Raw genomic sequence first — 7978 nt, 5'->3', positions numbered from 1 at the left:
GCCCCACCGCGAGATGCTAACGGAAACACGTTTGAATTTATTTAATTACTTGGATTTAGCAGGTTTCCGTTTTAATGAGTTAATGAGGTCAAACCGCGGGATGGTATTCATTTACTGCTGAACGCTTTTTTCCCCCAACCCCAAGATGTTATAGGAAAAAGACTAACCCACATGCGGCGAGCGACAAATATTGACTATTTATCCTCCCGAAATCGAGCAAATTAAATAGACAGGCGAGCTTCGTTGTTAGCTGTGAGATATTACAATTTATATGTGATATAAAAAGTTTTAAAAGTTGTGAAGCGACCGACCGCTTCTCTGAAAAAAAGCCTTTTGTAGACACACAGAAAAAGCGAACACACATACATACATTTTCGCTTTTATATTTATAGATTTTTATTGATAAAAATCAATTCAGGTAACTTGATTATGCAGTAAAGCTGACATCAATTCAATGTAGCCGCCTTCAGCCTCAATCACCGCCGTGATACGTGTCCGAGAACTGGGACATGCCTTTTCTACAAGTGCCGTGGAAGCTAGGTGAATAGTCGACGGATGGCGGCTACTAAGCTGGCGTTGGTACTGTGGGAGGTCATGTTGGTGCTGTTCTCGACGTATAATCAAACTAAGTAGTCCAGCGAGTTCAGGTCAAGAGAGGAGCGGGGTCAGTGAGAGACAAGTACAAAAGTTGTAGCACTCTTTCTGTAAGCAAGCCAGGGTATATTTGGGCTTGTGGACCGGCGCCGAGTCCTGTTGCCACATCCAAGGTCTGCCAGCGGCAACCTGATTTCACCAGAGGATCAGCACACTCATCAACACATCAAGGTACATTTTGGTGTTGACTTTCAAGCCGACTTTGAAGATGTGAGTTGACATGGTACGGTCCTCACTTGAAACCACATCAAAGACCATAACCATGTACGGAAACTTTGCTCTCGTTACCCTGGGCACGCTTTCAGGCGCTGAACCATCCGGATTTGCATTTTAAGGGTGATGGCAATAATTCTGTTGTCATAACATAGATCGGTATAGAGCATGAGTTGTACAGCGGCGCATCTTCGATCTCATTCGTTGAACATTATGTCACCTTCAGTCATGATGGAAGGCTCCTATCGCTCTTTGGATTTGTACAAAACTTGCCAGCTTGTAGATGGTCTGCACACAAAAAAGGTTTCCATCAAACGGAAATGGAACCATGTTATCTTTTCTAAGGCGACAACAAGTCTTTGCTAACTTATGAACGCTAAACGCTTTGTAATCATGTTTACCATACAGTATATATTTATAATACTTAATCGACTTTAAACAAGAGCCGAACATCGTTGTCGGTGGGACCACCAGCAAATCACCACACCTCAAACATTTCTTGCATGCGCCCTGAAACAAAAAGTGCTCTTCCCCGAAAATTGAAAACGCCAGAGCAGGATTTATATATAAATATTTAATTTATTTATGCTGGGTTCCTTTCCATATTTGGCAGGCTTTGTATACGACTACGCTTTGCTAAGCCGCTCTCTTCTGACTTCCACGGGCGTCACTGTCCAAGACTATGTCCGCCAGCTAACACGTTACGTATCGAACTGAGCTAATGTTTGGTTCCGTAATTCCACACATTTACTTATATTTTTCCTCCATGCTGAAAAATCCTAATGTTAACCTCAGTTGAAACACTATGGGTCGGTCAACAACATGACTGACCCACGTCTTTTTGTCAGAGTTGAAGAGTAAATTAATACCTTAGAATTTTGGGTGGGACTGGTTCCTTTCTCCTCCCATGATGCCATCTTATTCTAGTGGTTTTCCGTCTGGGATCTTCTCTAGGTGGGAATTGTTTCAGACACCGTTTCGACATTTAAGACCGAACAAAACAATGCGCAAAGCAATTGTAATATATCTGAACAATCTTCACTATTTCATTTCTATGCATAAACTAGCATGGGAGCCCGGCGTTGCCCGAGTATTTGAGGATGTATGCTGAGCAAAAAAAAAAAAGGTCATTTTTTTTTACTTTCACCCCTATTATGACCCCTTTACATTTATTGTTTTGGGTTCAAATTAAGTTATTAAGTTAGATCAAGGTCCAAGGAACCTATATCTAAAGTTTCAAGTGTTTAGACCCAAAATTGTCGGAGGAGTTTGGTAGAGTTCTCAAAGGTCAAATCGTTGAACTTTGACCCCTTAACAGCAAAATTTCTGGCCGAAAACCGATCACATAGATTTTCCCAAATCTCAGTATTCTATATATCAAATTTCGAGACTGTAGACTAAAAATTGACAGAGTTATTGCATAGGGAAATGTACACAGACAGACAGACAGGCAGAAAGACAGACACACAGACAGACAGACACGTTCACTTGTATATAGATATATTACATCATTTTGCGATGTTTAAAAAAAACAATAAAAAACCATCAATACTTAAACTTTTTCAATTATTAGACTGAGCTAGCAACCTATATAGTCCTTACTAGTGCTGAGGGATGGGGGCGACCACCCCTCCTCTCATTTACAGAGAGTTAAAATATATGTCTTCTTACGCCATGGCTACCAGAATAGAAAACGGCCGAATTCTGTCAATAATGCATTGTGGTCTCCCCCCCTTTTTCCTCTATCGCTCCGTGTGCAACCAAATCACCTCTCAGCTATGGCTGATTGGGGGCCACGACGACCAGTGGTACTAGCAAATAGTACCACGTGTAAAAATGTATGTTGGATAGGTACGAGACGTTTATTAAGCGAGAGGAGATTACTTCAAAGAAAACTAGAGTTTTATTTGCGTACTATCATAAAAATCGTAGATCAAAAAATGGAAAATATATACTAGTACCCCTTGAGGAAAAAAAGGCTTATAAGGGGGGGGGGAGTTATAGAGACACTCTTAATCAACTCCACTTAAAATTATAACCACCCAGAATCTTGACACTCGGAAAGTACCTACGATTTTTCGCTGTACTCATTCTTTTTACAAGGGATTAACCACTTGTCAAAGCCCAGAGGCCACTCGAGGATAAGGGTTAAAGAGTGTACAGTGGTCAAAAGGACAATATAATCGTAATCGTTAATCGTGTAAATTTGATAAAAAGGGATTACTTATGGGGAACGGCTCATCAAGAACTTGTTTACATTGGACTTGAAGACGGACATATTGTAGTTAGTTGGAAAGCAAGTAAAGGGGAAGAGAGTTCAATAGGTGTGCAGTTCTAAGAAATAAGCTTTGTTCATGGAATCTACATTTAGGTTTGGGCACAGATAAAGAGGGGGGAGAAATTATTGATAGTGGTTTCAGCCAAACGAGTGTTTCTGGCGAATGTTTTGCGAGGCGGGGACCATTTACTTGTACAAATATTCTCTTCTACCTAAACCCGTTCTTCGAGTATTTATTCATGGCCCAGTCCTAAGTTATCGATCTGTACGTATAGTACACACCGTAAGATCATAGTATTACTTTCCCAAATTACATATTTCCGAAATTACATGTGATTAATGTAAACACCGGGAAAAAGTGGGTCGGTTTCGCTTTTTGTGTGTTCACCTTTGTCCGTCAGTTAAAAATATGGAAGTCGTCAATAATGTTCAATGGAAAACATGTTTGTCTACGTAAGGTGACTCACGTTAGCTGAAAGGATTTTTAAGTCCCATCAGCTTCCTTGTAATCGGAGAATATAAAGGATCGAGTGATTTAAGATTATATATATACATACATATATATATATATATATATATATATATATATATATATATATATAGATAGATAGATAGATAGATAGATAGATAGATTAGTGTTGGCTGAAACCACTATCAATACTTTCTCCCCACTCTTAGCGTATATATATATATATATATATATATATGTATATATATATATATATATGCTAATAATTTAATGTTTGTAGTATTTTATCACCTTCTATAGTTCTTTTTAATAAATAGGATCTCCCGATCGAATAATATATAATCTGGAAACTGTGACACACGTACGTACGTTAAAGGTACTGCGGTATTAGTATATAGATAATGACCATTCCTCATCCAACCTATTCTTCTGACCTTGCTCCTTCAGACTAGCATCTGTTTCATAGCTTCCAAAATCATTTGGAACGAACAACTTTTGTGACGCAGAAACTGGCATTTGTGCGTTCTTCGAATCAAAGCCAAAATGATTTTACAGTGATGAAATTAATAAGCTTGTTAATAGATGGAAGGAAGTCATTGATAATCAGGGAAATGTATTGATGATTAAATCTTCAATAAAATGTAAGATTTGGTCACTTCTTTTCTTTATTCATTAATCTGGACAGAACTTATGGGATAACCTGATAGATAATGAGCATTTAGTATTGAGTTGTCTGAAGCCGAAACTAACCTTTGCGCAGAGGGATGCAAAACAATCAACGATGGTATCTTGTAATCATCCGTTAGGCGATTAAACTCTTATGTACGTAATAAAACTATACTAATATATTAATCCGTGTGTTTAATCTGTCTATATTTTAATATTGTCAAAGAAACCTTTAAGCTTCTGGCAAATGGACATTTTTTTGTCTCAAAACGGTCGGCCATTACTATTAATGTCGAAGCTATTTCGTCAACAAAACCGATGGACTTTGTAAAACTTTCCACGTAGCGTTAGTCACGTAGACAAATGTTGAAATATTAATGGGTCACAGGTTGTTAAATCGCGGACGATAGTCAATTGCTGATCAACTTGTCTTCCATTTTTAATGATTTGTTTTTTGGTTTTTTTTCATTTTTAATAAGTAGCGCATGGGACCGTGGGTAATTAGGAGTTACAAATAATGACGGAAGACATATTTCTAATTCCCAACTTCTTTTGCGGCGTACATATAAAGATATTTTTTATTACAAAGGAGTCACCACTTATCAATGTTTTTTTTTATCTTTAAGAAAAGAAAGATTATGTTTCAGATCGCCAAGCCCAAATATGAGCTCTAAACAAACACAGACGGAACTTGATAAACGACAAAAACATTGTTATATTATTATATTAGGTTTTATTTTCTTTGCGACTTAGTTCACCGGCAAAATTATTTCTTAGACATCCAGTTTGTTAGCTGCCATGGCACTCGTGAGCTGCAATGTTGTCTGGCTGTGGAAATAATTATGTATCTATAATATAAAGCTAAACGTCTGTGTGTGTGTGTCTGGTCACGAATAGGCTCCTATATGGTTGACTATTATAGAAAACTAATCCCATGTAATGATAGAAGATGTATCGAGACAGAGCAAGGGGTATGTTTGATCTGGCATAATAGTGATTCATTAAAATGGTGGGGTCTGCGTACGCACCTGGTCCACAAAGTATGGAAATAAAAAAATTTAAAATAAAAAAAAAACGTTTACAAGTGTTTTTGATATAGATGTACACAATAATACTTTTATAAGTATGTTTTAACTTTAATAGGGATGATATAATAAAATTGTGGGGTCTGTGTTCGCGCCTGGCTCTCCATAGAATGGAAATAGGCACAAACTTTAATAAAGACTTTTCATATCTATCTGCGTAAGTATACTTTGATAATTATGTTTCAGTTTGAAGAAATATGGTATAATAAAATTATGGGGGTGTTCGTTCGCACCTGACCTCCATAGAATGGAAATATGTCACAAAGTTTAACGAGGTTTTTTAATATAGATCCACAGAATATTGTGATAAGTTTTTCAGTGTGAATATGTATGGTATAATAAATTATGGGGTTTATCTATTTTATTTTTACTTTCATCATATTTTGCTTTGGTTTTGATACCCCCAAATTCGAAGCTATCTCTTTACAACCCTTCCTTTTCATTACCTATCATACTTCTTCAAACTGAAACATAATTATCAAAGTATATTAAGGCAGATAGATAGGAAAAGTCTTTATTAAAGCCTGTGCTTATTTCCATTCTATGGAGGCCAGGCGCGAACGCAGACCCCGCAATTTTATCATAACATCCCTATTAAAGTTAAAACATATTATCAAAGTCTTATTATGTACATCTATATCAAAAACACTTGTAAACGTTTTTGTTTTTAATTTTTAAATTTTGTATTCTCATACTTTGTGGGCCAGGCGGGAACGCAGACCCCACAATTTTAATGGACCAGCGTTCTGCCAGATCAAACATACCCATTCTTGTGTCTCGATACATCTTCTATCATCATATTTAATCAGTTTTTTAAAATAGTCAACCATATAGGAGCCTATTGGTGACCACACACACACACACATACAAGCACACACACACATTTAGCTTTATATATATATATATATATATATATATATATATATATATATATATATATATACAGTATTACACATAAGGTTACGTGCACGCGAGTATTATGCATTTTTTCCAAACACTTCACTTACTGTGAGCAAAAAAAAAAAAAAAATTACTTGCTCTGAGATCGAAACCAAAACCTAAAGACAGGGAGCTGAATTCGACAACCATATGACCAAGTCAACAGGATCTGCAAATAGTTTTTTTCAAATCTTATTATTCACAGAGTATGAACGATTAGCGCATGCGCAGTCGTGAAACAGTTAGCAAAAAGATAAAAATCTAACGGCATCTACGTACCAATTTTTCAATGTTAACCGCGTAGCAACCCTTTTTGTTTCGATAAAAACAAATTTAAAACGTTTTTCACATGTCTGAATGTACGAAATTGTGTAGATAAAAATTCGTTGAGTATATAGGTTGGGAAGTGTCCTCCATTACATACTCACGTTATATATATATATGTGTGTATATATATATATATCTATATATATATATGTATATATATATATATGTATATATATATATATATATAAAGAAGATTAGAACAATAGTCTAAAGAGCTTAGTGTATTTTAATGTAACAGTGAAATTACTAGTTTAATTAAAATACAAGAAATAGAAAGTGCTCGTTGTAATTTAGATATATAATAAGCTCGATAGTTAAATGTCCTAGAGCTAATTCAATATTATATATATATATATATATATATATATATATATATATGAAATTGGTATATTTAGGCATTCAAGCAAATATTATTAAGTGCAACGGAGGCATTTTGCTTTCAGTTAATATATATTTTAACTTATCGCCGTTTAATGTGTATTTTAGTTTTCATTTTTAATCCTAATTTTGGCTCCTTCGGTTTTTTACACCAACAGCTGATGATGATTCGTGTACGAATCGAAAGCGCTCGTGACAGCCACAATTACGGAACTTTTATCAATATTTTATGATTTTTGTATAAAAAAGATTATACGGAAAATCGAAAAATGAAGTGTCTCCGTTGTATTTAATAATATTTTTTTGAATATATTTATATATATATATATATATATATATATATATATATATAGATGTACATATATATATATATATACATGTACATGTATATATATATATGTATATGTATATATATATATATATATATATATATATTATATATATATATATATATATATATATATATATATATATATATATATATATATATATATATATACTCGGGGGTTTTTTATTCAAAAGTAATGGACTAGTGAATTCAACGAGGTTGTTAGATAGTGCCCAATAAAAAGAGCTGATAATATTTGTTTATTGTTATATAAACATGCTCACATCCCGCTGCTACAAACAACCACTTGTTTCAATCAAACAACAGATATCATACGGCAGCGACTTGACTATTCAAATGTTCAATGAATAATGGATTTTTATTTTAGGAAGGAACTCTTTCAAAGTTGGAGTTAAAAAAGTTTAAAAGGTTTTTAACTTTACCTCTTTACATCTTATAATTAAAGTTCTGTGTTTTAAGGTTTTTTAACTCCAACTTTGAAAGAGTTCCTACCTAAAATAAAAATCCATTATTCATTGAACATTAGAATAGTCAAGTCGCTGCCTGATGATATCTGTTGTTTGATTGAAACGAGTGGCTGTTTGTAGCAGCGGGATGTGAGCATGTTTATATAACAATAA

Source organism: Euprymna scolopes, chromosome 44 (assembly GCF_053919585.1).
Source record: "Euprymna scolopes isolate OS-2025 chromosome 44, ASM5391958v1, whole genome shotgun sequence".
NCBI lineage: Eukaryota > Metazoa > Mollusca > Cephalopoda > Sepiida > Sepiolidae > Euprymna > Euprymna scolopes.
Note: the sequence above shows the minus strand (reverse complement) of the source record.